The 19,242-nt window shown below is 49.0% G+C and overlaps 1 protein-coding gene across 1 annotated transcript in view; it reads right to left on the bottom strand.

The window, feature by feature from the left end:
* ESRRG (estrogen related receptor gamma) overlaps positions 1-724 on the bottom strand; it is a 1,188,946-nt gene extending 1,188,222 nt beyond the window's left edge. Inside the window, exon 1 of the mRNA XM_073628379.1 lies at positions 580-724. The gene's annotated coding sequence lies outside the window, so the exon portion shown is untranslated. The remainder of the gene's footprint in view (positions 1-579) is intronic.
* Positions 725-19,242: the final 18,518 nt, after the last annotated feature.

Genomic DNA, 19,242 nt, shown 5'->3' with positions numbered 1-19,242 from the left:
CGTCTTAAAAACGTGCAAATTGCAAAATGTTTGTCGCTGAACGATCGCCTGGAATTCGTTTTGGAGGGATCAGACTTCAGAAAAACAAAGATGCGATTGGTTGCTATGGGTTACCACACTTTGCGACGTTGCTACCTAGAGAGGTTGCGAGGAAATCGTATAGGTTTTTCCTCCCCCCCTCCTGTGAGTGCCGTCTGCCTCTGTCATTGCAATCTCCTCTATTGTGCGGTGACTATGAGAACTGACTGCTGAGTAAGTTCATGCGAGGCTCGCCAAGGTTACACACAAGTACACACATAGCACAGACACAGACAAGTCCCACAGCGCGAGTATCCCAGAGGAAGGTCAGCCAGTTGCCTGCATCTTATCAGCGTCCGAAAACTCTTGCTCCAGACTTTGGCTGCACTCTAACGACGCAGTAGAGTCACGGGTCTGTCTAATCTTTCTTAGTTCTATGGCAAAACTGACAAGGAAGAAGGGAAAAGAGGACACAGAAGGAGAAGATGCTATCCCCCCCACCACCTCCACCACCACCCCCACCACCCCCCCTGTGTGCTAGGAGAGCGAAGGGCACAGTACCTGGTGGTAAGCAGTCAGGTAGCCGGTTGGGTATTACGGAGAGTACACCATGCAGAAGCACTGAACGCACGCCTCCTCTCACCGGCTCCCACGACCTCCACTCGGGAGGGGTGCTGGGTCCTCCTCCACTGACGGGGGCGCCTGGCTGTCCACGGGGCCGGCTCCTTCCATTAGGCAAAATTAGGCATTGCCTAGAATGGCATAAAATTAGTTGGGGGGGGGGGTGGGGTGGCGCCAGAACAGAAAAAAGAGATGCGGGCAGTTCAAAGAGCTGTGCCGTGATCAGGTCTTTGAATTGCAGAGTCTCCGTTACAGCAGCAGCAGGAGGAGGCAGAGGAGGGGGGGAGCGAGGAAATTCATCACCTCACTCTATGCAGAGCGCTCGGATGAGACTTCTGGTTCCTGATCGTCTGTAAAAACTGCTAAGTTATTCCTGAACGAGCCCCCTTCCCGACTGCGTGCGGATTAACGTGAGCCCGGGGAGAGCAGCACTTGGGGGCTGTGTGTGTTTTCCCTGTGATCCCCCACCCAAAGCTGACCTCCAGGCAAGGCAGACGAAGGAGAGGAGAAGGGAGGACAGGCGATGGTCACAGGACTTCACTTCTCCTCGGTGCACCTTGCGCAGGTTACTGGCTGGAGACTTTCCATCGACACCTAACAATAAAAGAGAGGAATGCTCGTCACAAGGGCTGCAAAAACTCCAATATCAAAAAAAGTAAAAAAGAAACAAAAAAAGTCTTTAATAACTTTGATATAAAACAATCTATAATACAAAATAAAGCCTAGCGTGTAAAAAACACTTAAAACCTTCCCATGTATAAGCCGAATTGTAATATTGTATTTTTTTTTTTATTTGTCTTTTATGGATAATGTTGGATAAAAAACAAAAAAACAAAAAAAAACATATATACATGGGATTGATTTACTTAACCACTTCAATACCGAGCAATTATACACCTTCCTGCCCGGAACAATTTTCAGCTTTCAGCGCTGTCACACTTTGAATGAATGACATTTGCGCGGTCATGCTAAACTAAATTTTTATCATTTTGTTCCCACAAATAGAGCTTTCTTTTGGTGGTATTTGATCATCTCTGGGATTTTTATTTTCTGATAAACAAATTAAAAAAAGACAGAAAATTGTGAAAAAAATGTTTTGTTTTTTTTTTGTTTCTGTTACAAAACTTTGTAAATAAGTAAGTTTTCTCCTTCACTGATGGGGCTGCACTGACGGGCACTGATAAGGGGGCACTGATGGGCACTGATGAGGTGGCACTGATGGGCACTGATGATGTGCACTAATATGCAGAACTGATGGGGCACTGATAGGCAGCACTAAAAGGTTGCACTGATAAGCAGCACTAATGGGTACACATAGGCGGCACTGAAAGGTGGCACTGATGGGCACTGATAGGCAGCACGGATGGGCACTGATAGGTGGCATGGATGGGCACTGATAGGTGGCACTGAAGTGCACTAATGGATGGTACTGATGGGCATCACTGATTGACAGGCATCCACTGTGGGCACTGATTGGCATCCATTGTGGGCACTGATTGTTATCCCCGGTGGCCATGGGTGGCATACCTGGTGATGACTAGTGGTGGGCATCCCTGGTGGTCCTGGTGGGGTCCCTGGTGGTCCAGTGTGGGCATTCTTGGGGGGGGCTGCGCTGATAATCAATCAGCACAGACCCCCCTGTCAGAGGAGCAGCCAATCGGCTCTCCACTACTTGCGTCTGACAGACGTGAGTGAGAAAAAGCCGATCAATGGCTCTTCCTGTTTACACTGTGATCAGCTGTGATTGGACATGGCTGATCACGTGGTAAAGTGTCTCTATCAGAGACTCTTTACCTAGATTGGTGTTGCGGTGTGTTATTTTATTTTATTTTTAGACTGACACATCTCAACAACGATCGCCGCAATGTGCGCCTGCGCAGTGGCTTGATATCCTGGTGACGTCATATGACGTCCAGTCAGGATATCGCAACCACTTTGCTGCCGTCATTTTGCTCTATGGTCGGCGGCAAGTGGTTAAACTGGAGAGTGCAAAATCTGATGCAGCTGTGCATGGTAGCCAATCAGCTTCCAGTTTTTGTTTTTTGTCAAAGCTTAATTGAACAAGCTGAAGTTAGAAGCTGATTGGCTACCATGCACAGCTGCACCAGATTTTGCACTCTCCAATTTTAGTAAATCAACCCCAATGTGATTTTCATGTCGTGCATTGTTGCACAATGGCCAAAGCTCGACAAATCACACAGATGGGAGCGAGAGATTAAGTCTTCATTCACACCTGTGTGATTGGTTGAGCTTCAGTGGCTGTGCATCAATGCAGGACAAGAGGAATCTCATTATTGTTCATGGGGCCCATTCACTCCAATGTAACGCGCTTCCGTGCGACTTGGAAAAAAGGTGCAGGCGCTTCTTTTGGTGTGTCAAAGCGCAATTTTGGCTTCACAGACTTCAATGGGAGCACATTAATATGTTATTAATATAATATATTGCAGCTGACCAATCATTAGGGATGGGGGCTGCATTAGTTTTCTTTTTTTAATCTTTTCCCCTCTGTTTTCACCTGGTGATCTGGCCAGTAACACACCTCCTGTATTAGAGTGCCCCCACTCTGGATGAAGGAGCACAGGGCCACATTTGGACACCAACATTGTTAATTTCTTGGCGCCAGCCGCACACATATATGCGGCCGCTCAGCAGGTGGGACTTAACGCCAAACAGCTGCATATATGCAACCCTGTTAAAACTACTTACTGTCCACAGAGCGCACTCCTTACGCTCTCCCAGAACGATAGCCGGCAGGTAGCTCTCAATGCATACTAGCCAAGGGGTTAATCTGGGGGGAGTGTTAGAAGTAGTAGCAGATTTAAATACACTAAAAAACTGAAGCTGAACTCCAGCTAGCATTTTATAAGCAGGGACAGCAAACTGTTTTTTTCCTTTTGGGATAAAGGTTTTACATAAATAAATAAGAGCTGATTATTGTAAGCACCCCTGTCAGTGGTAAATGGTTTGTCTCAACCTTCTTAACGGCTACATTTGCAAGACAGCTTGTTCTGACTTACTGGCTGGATCACCAGCTGAAAATAAAGAAAAGAAAGCCTAAAAAAGGAAAACAAATGCAGCCATCACATCTAAGAATTGGTAAGCTGCAATAGAATAAATGTTTGCTTTTGGGTTTAAAACTGCTTTGAAAAAACGCATGAAAAATGCAGAAAAAAAGGCAGATCTTATATATTACAGGTATTTACATACACAGCACTAACAATTTACGGAACACTTCCGCATATTGTATATTCACATCAGTCCCTGCCTTCAGGGCTCCTTCACACTGGATTGTGTGCATTTCAATGCAAAAAGTACTGCAAGTGCTACTTTTACAAATTGTGCCACACTAGACCACATCATACTGGGGCACCATGCGATTTGGTGGTCGTAAAACGCCACGATTGCTGGAACAATTGAGGTGCCATTAACAACAAAGGACACTTGCGTGTATCTAGCAAGCACTACGTGTTCTTGTATGGTGCAGGTGACACACACGGAAGCAAGCTTTCCCACACCACGCTCTAGTGTGAACCAGCCCTCAAGGAGATTACAATCTACGCTCCCTATCTTACATACGCACATACTTTGCCCAATTTTGACACAATTCACCTACCCCAATGTCTTTTTTGATGCATTAAAAATGCACAGAAAATGCATGACAATACAGACGCACAAGTGTGAACCTATTACAGAATAAGGTTTATTTTGTACCATGAGTTGTTTCTATTAAAGTTATTAATCAAACTGTATACTTTTTGAAATTAGACCTGTACAGCTGTTAGGCCTGGTTCACACCTATGTGTTTTGCAGTGCGTTTTTAGTTTTGCAGAAACGCACTATAGTCCATTTAACATGATTTCCTATAGGTCACGTTCACATCTGTGCATTTTCAACTGTTTTTTTTTTTTTTTTTTAAAGCATCAGGGACTTTTTTTATGGATGAGTTTTTGACTCCATAGACTTCAATTAAAGCACAGTGGAAACGCATCAAAAAACGCAGTGCTTCCGTTTTTGATGCGTTTCCGTTACACTTTTGCTGGTTTCTCCTGCATGACAACAGACACCTCACCAAAATGTGAAACACATCAAAAATGCATTAAAAATGTGTCAAATATACGTGTGAAAAAAAGCGCAAAACGCATTAACAGCAAGCTGCATAGGTCTGAACCTAGCCTTATAAGGGATGTTTTTCTATTTCTTTTTCCCATATTTGATTATTATCCCCTAGCTAGTACACTGGGCTGTGCTATCCTTTCTCTTTAGGGCCCATTCACTCTTAAATGTTCCGTTGTGGGATGTTAATGCACACGTGTTAACGCATGTTATGGCACGCAATTACATGCGTTGTCTTGGCAATCAAAACGAAACTCCATTTTTTGGTGAAACAGGGTGTTGTATTATAAGCAACACTGACCCCCGTAAACCTTATAGACACCCCAAATAAGATCTAAGTAGCAAAAGAGAGATGCAGCCAACTCTGGGAACCGCTCACAAAGCACTCCGGTGTAAGCACAGAACACTTGCAGCCAGTTACCGAATGTCCAAGGAAGCTGTTTTGATTTGTCACCTTGCGCCGCAACGTCAACACGACAAGATTTGTCGGGAGGGACAAGCGCGAGAAAATCAATAAATTTGCAACGCCAGATCTTGCCAGATGCAACATAACACACTTACATGTGTTTACCTCCTCCGACAGGTGCGTGCCAGTCGGCGAAACCGCCCACAGAGCGCCATTGGCAACGTAGCCCATCCTAACCGCTGGACCCAATACCCCCATGTGGGACAGAACCGATTTTACGACCGTAACTATGCGTTCGTCTGGCGTGCCCGATACGACAGCTTCACTGGACCTACCCCAAATTAAATCACAGTCATGCTCACTGATGCGCACAGGCAGAGCTGAAGAAGGGCGACCAGCAGCAGATCCAGGCGGAACGTCTGGTGCAAGATCAACCGTGGTAGGGGCTGGCAGAGGCCCGTGACATCCACCTCCTAGAGGAATGGTGGCGGCCTGGCGAGCTGAGCAAAACAAGAGCAACCGTGGACTCCAGACAGAGGACCCGTGGCAGGTGCAGTCGACATCCTGGGAATGGAGTAGGAATCTCCCACCCTGCCGGGCACAGGGAGACGAGGCCATCCAGCAGACCGAGGCTGGGCTGTGGTGGCAGGCAGCCTGCATGAACCTCCCGCCCAGCCAGGCGCAGAGAGGTGCAGGTATGCAGAAGTCAGCGGTGAGGGGTGGGTGGCCGGAGCAGATTAACCATCTCCCGCCCAGCCAGGTGCAGAGAGATGCCGGTGTACAGGAGTCAGCTGGAAGGGGTGGGTGGCAGGTGTGGAGTGGCCGTCTCCCGCCCAGCTGAGCGCAGGGAGACCTGGGCAGTCAGGAGACAGAGGCAATGGGTGGGCAACAGGTGAGACATTGTGATCTCCCATCCGGCTGGGTGCAGAGAGATGCAGAGCAGACAGCACTGATGAGGCAGAGTGCACTGGCACATTCTAATCTCCCGCCCTGCTGGGCGCATGGAGAGAAGGAGCCACTGGGGGCAGCAGCGCAGATGCTGGGAGAGCAGAGGAACCGCCCGCAGGGAGATGTGAGAGGGCGGCCAGAGGGGACCCTGCAGAGACTCCTGGACAGTGAGCTAGGGGATAGGCAGGCCTGGAAGAGGAGATCTCTGTGGAACCCTCCCAGCCCCTGCCCCCCCGTGTCCTGGGGGAGCGGGTATTGGAGAGAAAGATCTGGATGCCGCACACTGGATAAAGTAGAAAACTTGTCTTTATTGTAGAGATAGGACCATCAAAAGTACAAGACAATCATGCAGTATGTACAAGATCAACTGACGCGTTTCACACTCGAAACTGAGTGCTTACTCATAGCTATGAGTAAGCACTCAGTTTTAAGTGTGAAACGCGTCAGCTGATCTTGTACATCCTGCATGATTGTCTTGTACTTTTGATGGTCCTATCTCTACAATAAAGACAAGTTTTCTACTTTATCCAGTGTGCGGCATCCAGATCTTTCTCTCCAATACCTTGCTCTATTCAGCATTTAGCCAGCACCTGGGACTCTTCAACTCTGAAGGCTTCACATTAACTTTACACCTGGGTCTGGATCCACCTGAGCGGTGAAACACTCTCCCTGCCGGGGGAGCGGGGGCAGACCCAGGTACAGCACAGGCACAGGGAGGCAGACAGGGGAAGAGGCAGCTGGAGGAGCCTGGGTGGACCGTTGCGTGGCTGTAGGGCACCGGCAGCGTGCATAGCAGGCGGAGACCTGGGCCGCGGCAGTCACTGGCGGGGGAAAGCCCGCCGGGCAGAACCCACGACGGCGGCAGGCAGATGCTCTGGACCTCCTAGGAGGGGAAGAGCTGGCACCCGGCTCAGCAGTGGCTCCAGGGGGAGTGGGGAGGGCAGGCTGGCATGTAAGTGGCCCTAGAAGGACTAGGGCTCAAACAGGATGGAGGGCGGGCCGCCTCCTGGCCCTTGGTACAGGGGACCTAGCAGCAGTGTACACATGTGGCGGGGGGAGAGTAAGCAGGGGAGAGGAGGGCAAACAGCCCTTCTGCCTGACCTTGCAGTGCCAGTTCGTGGACCCGGGCCAACAGAAGCTCGGTGTCCATGGTAGAGGGACAGGGTCATCGGTTCTTCCCAGCTCTTCCAGCCACGTTCCTCAAAAGACCCAGAATTCCCTGGGGCAATACTTTCCTGAGCTCAGGCCCAGCCCACCCCCATAGTTTAACCAATCCTTGGTGACCACTCAGCCACCTTGTCCGGCACCTGGCCATGCTCCCATCAGTCAAGGCTCTCTTTCCCTATAGGTGCTCAAGAGGCCTTCAGCTGACTTCCATCATCCAATCATGTGCAAGCAAAAATGCATTTTTTTTCATTTTCTTTGCATGTGATTGGGTACTTTTTAAAAAGTGAAGCTTTACCTCATTTACTAAGCTCTGGAGCAACTGCTTTTGCAGAGTGCAACTGCACTTTGCAAAAGTGCACACTCTGTTTACCTTTAGTAAATCAACCGCAATGTGTGCAATACTTATAGTAGAGGAGCAGAATCAAGTGTTTTTGGATGCATAGGGGTTGATTTACTAAAGACAAATAGACTGTGCACTCTGCAAGAGCAGTTGCTTCAGAGATTAGTAAATAATCAGAAGTGTTGTTGACTTCCATCATCCAATCATGTGCAAGCAAAAATGCGTTTTTTTTAAATTTTCCTTGCATGTGATTAGGTACTCTTTGCAAAATGAAGCTTTCCTCATTTACTAAGCTCGGGAGCAAATGCACTATTTAGGATATATATAGTATATATAGTCAAATATAGGAAATCCCCGATCAACCAGAATAATTTCTGGCTCCCAGGGAGAGGGAGTGCTCCTAATCTCAGTGTGTTACCTGTATAAAAGAAGCAATCAATCAATCAAATTCCTATCTCTCCACCATGGCCAAGACCAAAGAGCTGTCCATGGATGTCAGGGACAAGATTATAGACCTACACAAGGCTGGAATGGGCTGCAAGACCATCGCCAAGCAGCTTGATGAGAGGGTGACAACAGTTGGTGCGATTATTCGCAAAATGGAAGAAACACAAAATAACTGTCAACCTCCCTTGGTCTGGGGCTCCATGCAAGATCTCACCTCATGGAGTTTCAATGATCATGAGAACGGTGAGGAATCAGCCCAGAACTACACAGGAGAATCTTGTCAACTATCTCAAGGCAGCTGGGACCATAGTCTCCAAGAAAACAAGTGGTAACACACTAGGCTGTGAAGGACTGAAATTCTGCAGCGCCCGCAAGGTCCCCCTGCTCAAGAAAGCACATGTACAGGCCCGTCTGAAGAAGTTTTCTAATAAACGTCTGAATGATTCAGAGGAGACCTGGGTGAAAGTGTTGTGGTCCGATGGGACCAAAATCAAGCTTTTTGGCATCAACTCGACTCGCCGTGTTTGGAGGAGGAGGAATGTTGCCTATGACCTTAAGGACACCATCCCCACCTTCAAACATGGAGGTGGAAACATTATGCTTTGGGGGTGTTTTTCTGCTAAGGGGACAACTTTGCCGCATCAAAGGAACGATGGGCGGGGCCATCTACCATCAAATCTTGGGTGAGGACCTCCTACCCTCCGCCAGGGCATTGAAAATGGGTCATGAATGGATATTCCAGCATGACAATAACCCAACACACGGCCAAGGAAACAAAGTGGCTCAAGAAGAAGCACATTAGTTAAGGTTCTGGAGCGGCCTAGCCAGTCTCCAGACCTTAATGCCATAGAAAATATGTGGAAGGAGCTGAAGGTTCGAGTTACCAAATGTCAGCCTCTAAACCTTAATGACTTCGAGAGGATCTGCAAAGAGGAGTGGGACAAAATCCCTCCTGAGATGTGTGCAAGCCTAGTGGCCAACTATAAGAAACATCTGACCTCTGTGATTGCCAACAAGGGTTTTGCCACCAAGTACTAAGTTATGTTTTGCAAAGGGGTCAAATACTTATTTCACTCGATAAAATGCAAATCAATTTATAACCTTTTTGAAATGCGTTTTTCTGGATATTTTTGTTGTTGTTCTGTCTCTCACTGTTAAAATAAACCTACAAATAAAATTATAGACTGACCATTTCTTTGTTAGTGGGCAAATGTACAAAATCAGCAGGGGATCAAGTAATTTTTCCCCTTGCTGTAATTGCCCCAAACATGCAACATAATACACTTACATGTGTGAAGGGCCCAATTAATTTCTACACCACATTGGGAATAAACAAATCTTTAACATGTTTTCCCTAAGACAAATAAATGTTCCCTTTTTATATTCCTCAAGAGTTGCAGTATATATCATTGCTAACTGATAATGTCAGTTTTGTGACTGAATACAATACTGATAATTCATTTTCTATTTCTGTCGTTTTACTTTCTTGTCTATTTTTACAGAAAATTAGAAAATTATTTTTTTAATAAACATAAAAAAAAGACTTTACAAAAAAAACCGTTGCATGTTTTTTAAGATGTTGCAGCTATAAATAACTAAAGTCTATATTTACAGTATGTGATCTTCCCACAGTCTCAGGCATAGAAATAATCAGATCAAGTGTGGAAGGTTCTGTACTGTAAGCAAATCAACCATGGCTCCCATCTGTCCCTTATTTGAAGGGGCTGGCCTTCTTTGGAACCAAATCCCTCTGCCCCTCTTTCCTCCTCAGTTGTCCCTCTTTTTGGCTTGATGTATAGATCGCCATGAAAAAAATATATAAATACCGGACTGGTATATATATTATTGTACTATCAGAAAAGCACTTAACCTTTTATCTAATCTTCACATTATTACATTTGTTGGTTTTAAAAACCAAAATAAAGGGAAAATAGCTATAAAAAATAAATCCGTTTTGGGTTAAACCATTCACTTTTGTGCATTAAAGTGGATTTCTAGGCTACCACCTAACTAGTATTAAAAATGCTCCCTCCCACCTCCCCCCCCAACACCAATGCTGACCAGCTTATGTAAAAAGATGTACAGTATATACTTACCTATTTTCAGCCCGTTTCGGCCCAGTCACATGATCCAGCTCCCCTCTAACAGCCAGCAGCGGCTGCAGGGGAGAGGAAGGAGCACCAGCAATGGATGGGCCATAGGACGTCTATGGGATATGTCACTGCTCCCAGGAATTCCATCTGTTGTCTCTCCTCTCCCCTGTAGTGGCTCCTAGCTGTCACAGGGGTTCATGTGACCGGATCAGAGCGGGTTCAAAATAGGTATGTATACACATCTTTCTTACACAGGTTAGTCAGCATAGGCGTTAGGAGGGGGAGAGAACATTTTTTAAGACTAGTTAGGTGGTAGCCTGGAGTTCTATTTTAATATTTATAGTTCACGTTACTGGGGATGTGTGCCCTCTGCCTACATACTTTGTGCTATAGTATTTGAGATCGAGAGAAAGAAAGAGGGAAAGTTCAAGCATATGTGTCAAACACAAGGCCCGCGGGCCGAATGTGGCCCACCAGGCCATTTCATGTGGCCCTTGCACCCGGGGCTTTTTTCAGCCGGAAGTAAGATGTGGAAAGCCTGTGAAAGAGAGCTGGACCCTGCACGCTGTGTATTGCACACCCCTAAACTCTATATGCTGTATGCAGGGCATGCCTCAACACTGCACTCTGTACACAGCGCACCCCTAAACTCTGCATACTGTGAATAGGGCACTCCTGAAATTGCATTCTGTACATAGCGTACTCCTAGACCCTGCATGCTGTGCATAGGGCACCCCTGAAACTGCACTCTGTACACAGTGCACCCCTAGACTCTGCATGTAGTGCATACAGCACCCCTGAAACTGCACTCTGTACATAGCGCACCCCTAGATTCTGCATTCTGTGCATAGGGCACCCCTGAAACTGCGCTCTGTACATAGCACAGACCCTGAATCCTGCACTTAGTACGTAGAGCTCCCCTGAACTCTGCACTCTGTGCCTAGGGCACCACTGAAACTGCATTCTGTACATAGCACATCCCTGTATATAACGCACTCCTGATATGTATTGCCCATTTAAGATCCTCCCACTGTTGATTCCTTGAATTTGACTCCAATTTTGGGAGATATTGGGTCATAATTGAGAGTATGGGAGTCTCTACCATTGTCTTAATTGGGAGGTATTAATCTTTTAAAATGAAAAATATACCAAAATATGTACTTATTTAGACACTCTCCCCAGTGGCTTCCTAGGTCCTTTTTTAAAAAATTAAACCAACTTTTTTCATCGTTTCTGTGGGGATCGAAGAACCCCACATATAAACTAACCACTCTGATGCGTCCTTGTGAGCAAGGAGGACTAGCTTTTCCAGATTTATATAAATACTTTTTAACTACCCAGCTGGTTACGGCTGCATGGTGGCTAAATCCTGATCCATATACCCAGGGGCGTTGCTAGGTCTACAAAAGATCTGGGGCTAGAGCCCATAGCAGCGTAGTAAAGAAATTTGTGCGCTTGGGCGGGCATACACATGTATATACAGTAATATACGTGTGTGTGTATATATCCCCAGAGAGCCCCCACTTACATCAGGGTCCCCAGAGAGCCCCCCCTTTACATTAGGGTCCCCAGAGACCCCCTCCTTACATCAGGGTCCCCAGAGAGCCCCCCACTTACATGAGAGTCCCCAGAGAGCCCCCCCTTACATCAGGGTCCCCAGAGAGCCCCCCACTTACATCAGAGTCCCCAGAGAGCCCCCCATTACATCAGGCTCCCCAGAGAGCCCCCCACTTACATCAGGGTCCCCAGAGCCTCCCCCTTACATCAGAGTCCCCAGAGACCCCCCCCACTTACATCAGGGCCCCCAGAGAGCCTCCCCCTTACATTAGGGTCCCCAGAGAGCCCCCCTTACATTAGAGTCCCCAGAGAGCCTCCCCCTTAAATCAGGGTCCCCAGAGAGCCCCCCCCTTAAAATCAGGGTCCCCAGAGAGCCCCCCCTTAAAATCAGGGTCCCCAGAGAGCCTCCCCTCCCCTTGGGGACCCCTGCAGAGACTCGGGGCTATGGGCCCCAGATTCGGGGCTATAGCCCCAAAAGCCATCCCCTAGCAACGCCCCTGCATATACCATATATACTCGAGTATAAGTTGAGTTTTTCAGCACATTTCTTTGTGCTGAAAGTGCCCCCCTCGACTTATACTCGAGTCAAGCACTTTTCTGCAGCAAAAAATTTCATTTTCCGAACCGATTTTGGGGCCCTGTATCTCAGGGCCACTCTGTGCTAGGAACCCCAAATTTGGTGTGCAAACCCAGTGGAACTGGTACCATAACATATTCAAAGCTGGGGTTCCTAGGACCAAGTGGCCCCGAAATACGGGGCCCCAAAACTGGTTCGGAAAATCTCATTCTCTGCTGCAGAAAAGTGCTAGAAACCCCAGCTTTGGATATTTTATGGTGCTAGTTCCACTGAGTTTGCACACCAAATTTGGGGTTCCTAGCACTAAGTGGCCCCGAGATACGGGACCCCAAATTCGGTCAACTGTGTCCATCTGCAGCAATGTCATTTCGGGACCATTTGGGTTCAGAGACCCCAAATTTTGGCTGCAGCTAGGGGGCATCTAGGAACCCTTAACTACTGAGTTTGAAGTTCGGGGGACCTATGGCTGCAAATGGGCACAGTGAGGCATGCAAATGGGCACAGTGAGGCTGCAAATGGGCATTGTTGACCCTCTCTTCCACTTACAGTAGCTGTGCATTTCTCACCCTCGTCTTATACTCGGGTCACTATGTTTTTCCCATTTTTTTGTGGTAAATTAGGGCCTCGACTTATACACGGAACGACTTATACTCGAGTTCATACGGTAATTCCTCTACCCGGCTGGAAGCAGCAGTAGTAGGCCCTATGGATGCTCTTAAGGCTCTTTTATTTAGGGGTCATAGGGCACCATATCAGTTGACTCCTTCAATACTCATTACTATGTGAGCCTGGGAGGCTGGTCTTAGATGTGAGCCTTATCCCAAGGGCGCTTTTTCTCGAAACGCACCTTTATGGCTTAATCCTACTCTTCCTCATTTTTTTTTAAACATCAGTGCCTATTGCATGGACTAAATATAATATAAAAAAAACTTAAATTATCCACTTTCTCTACACTTACTTCGACTTTCAGTGCTCCAAATTCCCATCTATTTAGATATTTTCAGCTTTATCATACTTTCCATACACAATTTCCATGGGATAGTTTAACGATTAGACAATCTACTTTAGAACTAGCACTTAGGTCCGAGTGTCTCGATAAGCCTACTTTGAGATTGTATTCTCACCTTATATAAATTTCTATCTTGCCACTAGAGGTTCTTAGAGCTAGGTGGATGCGGGACATACCAAGTTTAGATATGGACGATCGGAGGGGTGTGTGGGATTTCCCTTTGCGTTCTTTGATATCTTTGAGAGATCATATGATCCAATATAAATTGGTACATATAGCATATATCATGCCACATAGACCTAAAAAGATAAATCCTGCCTGTGTGCTCTTCAGAGTGATGGCGATATGAAGCGACTCAGGGGGATTTTACACATATCTTCTGGACTTGCCCATATATAGCTATTTTTTGGGTAGAAGTGGTGGTCTGTCACCTCTGCTCCTTTACCGGTTTCAATGTCTGTTTGTTTATTGGGTTTGATAGAGACTATTCTTCCTACAGTGTGTTTGCCAATATAACATTATTTTACGCAAGAAAAGCCATTGCGCTGCATTGGAAGAAACCTCGGTCTCCTACACTCTCATATTGGAAACAATTGGTAAATAATAATATTCCATTATATAGAGATACTTATATGAATAGGGGTTGCCCTAGTAAATATGATAAAGTGTGGGCTAAGTGGTTGGATAAACCATTTACAGCATTGAATGCCCATGGGGGCCATTATCCATAATATGTGCGCTTCCATATGAGTATAGGTTTGGAGCCATTGGGGAGAGAAGGAATTAATGTTTGCCCTTTTTTTTTTTTTTTTTACTTTTTTTTCTTTTTCCTTTCCCTTCTTCTATAGATTAATCATTGCTATATTGGATTCTGAAACAGTTTTTATTCATATTCTTGTCTCAATTTGTATGATGTTTTTTTGTGTTTTGTTTTGTTTGTTAAGAAACCTAATAAAAAAATTAAAAAAAAAAAAAAAAAGAGATCTTCCCACTGTCAGGCATGGACTGGCCATTGGGACTACCGTGAGTTTCCCGGTGGGCCGATGGCTCAGTGGGCCAGTCAGGTGCGGTCCTGGAGCCGCTCCTCTCTGACAGTGAGTGATCGCGATTTCACTCCTGTCAGGAGGAGCTGCTTCCGTCACTTGCTGGAGAGAGCATTAGGTGTTATGCTCCCTCCAGCCTGCAGGGGGAGATGGACAGCCGGCAGACTTTCCTTCCTCTCTCCCCTTAGCACTTGTTATCCCATGACTGGAGAGAGAAGCGAGAAGCTGCCTTCAAAACGGTGAGTACATGTGGGAGGGGAGGAGAGGGAGGACTCTCTGATGTGAAGGGGACTTCTGATGGGGACTCTCTGATGTGAAGGGGACTGCTGGTGGGGACTCTGATGTGAAGGGGACTGCTGGTGGGGACTCTGATGTGAAGGGGACTTCTGATGGGGACTCTCTGATGTGAAGGGGACTTCTGATGGGGACTCTCTGATGTGAAGGGGAATTCTGATGGAGACTCTCTGATGTGAAGGGGACTGCTGGTGGGAACTCTGATGTGAAGGGGACTTCTGATGGGGACTCTCTGATGTGAAAGGGACTGCTGGTGGGGACTCTGATGTGAAGGGACTTCTGATGGGAACTCTGTTTTAAACGGACTTCTGATGGGGACTCTCTGATGTAAGGGGACTGCTGGTGGGGACTCTCTGATGTGAAGGGGACTCTGATATGAAGGGGACTTCTGATGGGGACTCTGATGTGAAGGAACTTCTGATGGGGACTCTGATGTGAAGGGGACTTCTGATGGGGACTCTGATGTGAAGGGGACTTCTGATGGGGACTCTGATGTGAAGGGGACTTCTGATGGGGACTCTGATGTGAAGGGGACTGCTGGTGGGGACTCTGATGTGAAGAGGACTGCTGCTGGGGACTCTGATGTGAAGGGGACTTCTGGTGGGGACTCTCTGATGTGAAGGTGACGGCTGGTGGGGACTCTCTGATGTGAAGAGGACTACTGGTGGGGACTCTCTGACGTGAAGGGGACTTCTGGTGGGGACTCTCTGATGTGAAGGGGGCTTCTGGTAGGGACTCTGATGTGAAGGGGACTGCTGGTGGGGACTCTCTGATGTGAAGGTGAATGCTGGTGGGGACTCTGATGTGAAGGGGACTTCTGATGGGGACTCTGATGTGAAGGGGACTGCTGGTGGGGACTCTGATGTGAAGGGGACTGCTGGTGGGGACTCTCTGATGTGAAGGGGACTGCTAATGGGGACTCTCTGATGTGACGGGGACTTCTGGTGGGTACTCTCGGATGTGAAGGGGACTTCTGATGGGGACTCTCTGATGTGAAGGGGACTGCTGGTGGGGACTCTGGTGTGAAGGGGGCTTCTGGTAGGGACTCTGATGTGAAGGGGACTGCTGGTGGGGACTCTCTGATGTGAAGGGGACTGCTGGTGGGGACTCTGATGTGAAGGGGACTTCTGGTGGGGACTCTGATGTGAAGGGACTTCTGATGGGAACTCTGATGTAAAGGGGACTTCTGATGGGGACTCTCTGATGTAAGGGGACTGCTGGTGGGGACTCTCTGATGTGAAGGGGACTCTGATGTGAAGGGGACTTCTGATGGGGACTCTGATGTGAAGGAACTTCTGATGGGGACTCTGATGTGAATGGGGACTTCTGATGGGGACTCTGATGTGAAGGGGACTGCTGGTGGGGATTCTGATGTGAAGGGGACTGCTGGTGGGGACTCTGATGTGAAGGGGACTTCTGGTGGGTACTCTCTGATGTGAAGGGGACTGCTGGTGGGGACTCTCTGACGTGAAGGGGACTTCTGGTGGGGACTCTCTGATGTGAAGGGGGCTTCTGGTTGGGACTCTGATGTGAAGGGGACTGCTGGTGGGGACTCTCTGATGTGAACGGTGCTTCTGGTAGGGACTCTGATGTGAAGGGGACTGCTGGTGGGGACTCTCTGATGTGAAGGGGACTTCTGGTGGGGACTCTGATGTGAAGGGGACTGCTGGTGGGGACTCTCTGATGTGATGGGGACTTCTGGTGGGTACTCTCTGATGTGAAGGGGACTTCTGATGGGCACTCTCTGATGTGAAGGGGACTGCTGGTGGGGACTCTGGTGTGAAGGAGGCTTCTGATAGGGACTCTGATGTGAAGGGGACTGCTGGTGGGGACTCTCTGATGTGAAGGGGACTGCTGGTGAGGACTCTGATGTGAAAGGGACTGCTGGTGGGGACTCTGATGTGAAGGGGACTGCTGGTGGGGACTCTCTGATGTGAAGGGGACTGCTGGTGGGGACTCTCTGATGTGAAGGGGACTTCTGATGGGGACTCTCTGATGTGAAGGTGACGGCTGGTGGGGACTCTCTGATGTGAAGGGGACTGCTGGTGGGGACTCTCTGACGTGAATGGGGACTTCTGGTGGGGACTCTCTGATGTGAAGGGGGCTTCTGGTTGGGACTCTGATGTGAAGGGGACTGCTGGTGGGGACTCTCTGATGTGAAGGGTGCTTCTGGTAGGGACTCTGATGTGAAGGGGACTGCTGGTGGGGACTCTCTGATGTGGAGGGGACTGCTGGTGGGGACTCTGGTGTGAAGGGGGCTTCTGGTAGGGACTCTGATGTGAAGGGGACTGCTGGTGGGGACTCTCTGATGTGAAGGGGACTGCTGGTGGGGACTCTGATGTGAAAGGGACTGCTGGTGGGGACTCTCTGATGTGAAGGTGACTGCTGGTGGGGACTCTGATGTGAAGGGGACTTCTGGTGGGGACTCTGATGTGAAGGGGACTTCTGGTGGGGACTCTGATGTGAAGGGGACTGCTGGTGGGGACTCTCTGATGTGAAGGGGACAGCTAGTGGGGACTCTCTGATGTGATGGGGACTTCTGGTGGGTACTCTCTGATGTGAAGGGGACTTCTGGTAGGGACTCTGATGTGAAGGGGACTGCTGGTGGGGACTCTCTGATGTGGAGGGGACTGCTGGTGGGGACTCTGGTGTGAAGGGGGCTTCTGGTAGGGACTCTGATGTGAAGGGGACTGCTGGTGGGGACTCTCTGATGTGAAGGGGACTGCTGGTGGGGACTCTGATGTGAAAGGGACTGCTGGTGGGGACTCTCTGATGTGAAGGTGACTGCTGGTGGGGACTCTGATGTGAAGGGGACTTCTGGTGGGGACTCTGATGTGAAGGGGACTGCTGGTGGGGACTCTCTGATGTGAAGGGGACTGCTGGTGGGGACTCTGATGTGAAAGGGACTGCTGGTGGGGACTCTCTGATGTGAAGGTGACTGCTGGTGGGGACTCTGATGTGAAGGGGACTTCTGGTGGGGACTCTGATGTGAAGGGGACTTCTGGTGGGGACTCTGATGTGAAGGGGACTGCTGGTGGGGACTCTCTGATGTGAAGGGGACTGCTAGTGGGGACTCTCTGATGTGATGGGGACTTCTGGTGGGTACTCTCTGATGTGAAGGGGACTTCTGATGGGGACTCTCTGATGTGAAGGGGGCTTCTGGTAGGGACTCTGATGTGAAGGGGACTGCTGGTGGGGACTCTCTGATGTGAAAGGGACTGCTGGTGGGGACTCTGATGTGAAGGGGACTGCTGGTGAGGACTCTCTGATGTGAAGGGGACTGCTGGTGGGGACTCTCTGATGTGAAGGGGACTTCTGATGGGGACTCTCTGATGTGAAGGGGACTGCTGGTGGGGTCTCTGATGTGAAGGGGGCTTCTGGTGGGGACTCTGATGTGAAGGGGACTGCTGGTGGGGACTCTCTGATGTGAATGGGACTTCTGATGGGGACTCTCTGATGTGAAGGTGACGGCTGGTGGGGACTCTCTGATGTGAAGGGGACTTCTGGTGGGGACTCTCTGATGTGAAGGGGGCTTCTGGTTGGGACTCTGATGTGAAGGGGACTGCTGGTGGGGACTCTCTGATGTGAAGGGTGCTTCTGGTAGGGACTCTGATGTGAAGGGGACTGCTGGTGGGGACTCTCTGATGTGAAGGGGACTGCTGGTGGGGATTCTGGTGTGAAGGGGGCTTCTGGTAGGGACTCTGATGTGAAGGGGACTGCTGGTGGGGACTCTCTGATGTGAAGGGGACTGCTGGTGGGGACTCTGATGTGAAGGGGACTGCTGGTGGGGACTCTGATGTGAAGGGGACTGCTGGTGGGGACTCTCTGACGTGAAGGGGACTGCTGGTGGGGACTCTCTGATGTGAAGGGGACTTCTGGTGGGTACTCTCTGATGTGAAGGGGACTTCTGATGGGGACTCTCTGATGTGAAGGGGACTGCTGGTGGGGACTCTGATGTGAAGGGGGCTTCTGGTGGGGACTCTGATGTGAAGGGGACTGCTGGTGGGGACTCTCTGATGTGAAGGGGACTGCTGGTGGGGACTCTGATGTGAAGGGGACTTCTGGTGGGGACTCTGATGTGAAGGGGACTGCTGGTGGGGACTCTGATGTGAAGGGGACTGCTGGTGGGGACTCTCTGATGTGAAGGGGACTGCTGGTGGGGACTCTGATGTGAAGGGGACTTCTGGTGGGGACTCTGATGTGAAGGGGACTGCTGGTGGGGACTCTCTAATGTGAAGGGGACTGCTGGTGGGGACTCTGATGTGAAGGGGACTGCTGGTGGGGACTCTGATGTGAAGGGGACTGCTGGTGGGGACTCTCTGATGTGAAGGGGACTGCTGGTGGGGACTCTGATGTGAAGGGGGCTTCTGGTGGGGACTCTGATGTGAAGGGGACTTCTGGTGGGGACTCTGATGTGAAGGGGACTGCTGGTGGGGACTCTCTGATGTGAAGGGGACTGCTGGTGGGGACTCTGATGTGAAGGGGACTGCTGGTGGGGACTCTCTGATGTGAAGGGGACTGCTGGTGGGGACTCTCTGATGTGAAGGGGACTTCTGATGGGGACTCTCTGATGTGAAGGGGACTGCTGGTGGGGACTCTGATGTGAAGG

The sequence above is a fragment of the Aquarana catesbeiana genome, linkage group LG04 (assembly GCF_042186555.1).
Source record: "Aquarana catesbeiana isolate 2022-GZ linkage group LG04, ASM4218655v1, whole genome shotgun sequence".
NCBI lineage: Eukaryota > Metazoa > Chordata > Amphibia > Anura > Ranidae > Aquarana > Aquarana catesbeiana.
The sequence above is the reverse complement of the archived record's forward strand: the minus strand, read 5'-3'. Positions and strand labels throughout refer to the sequence as shown.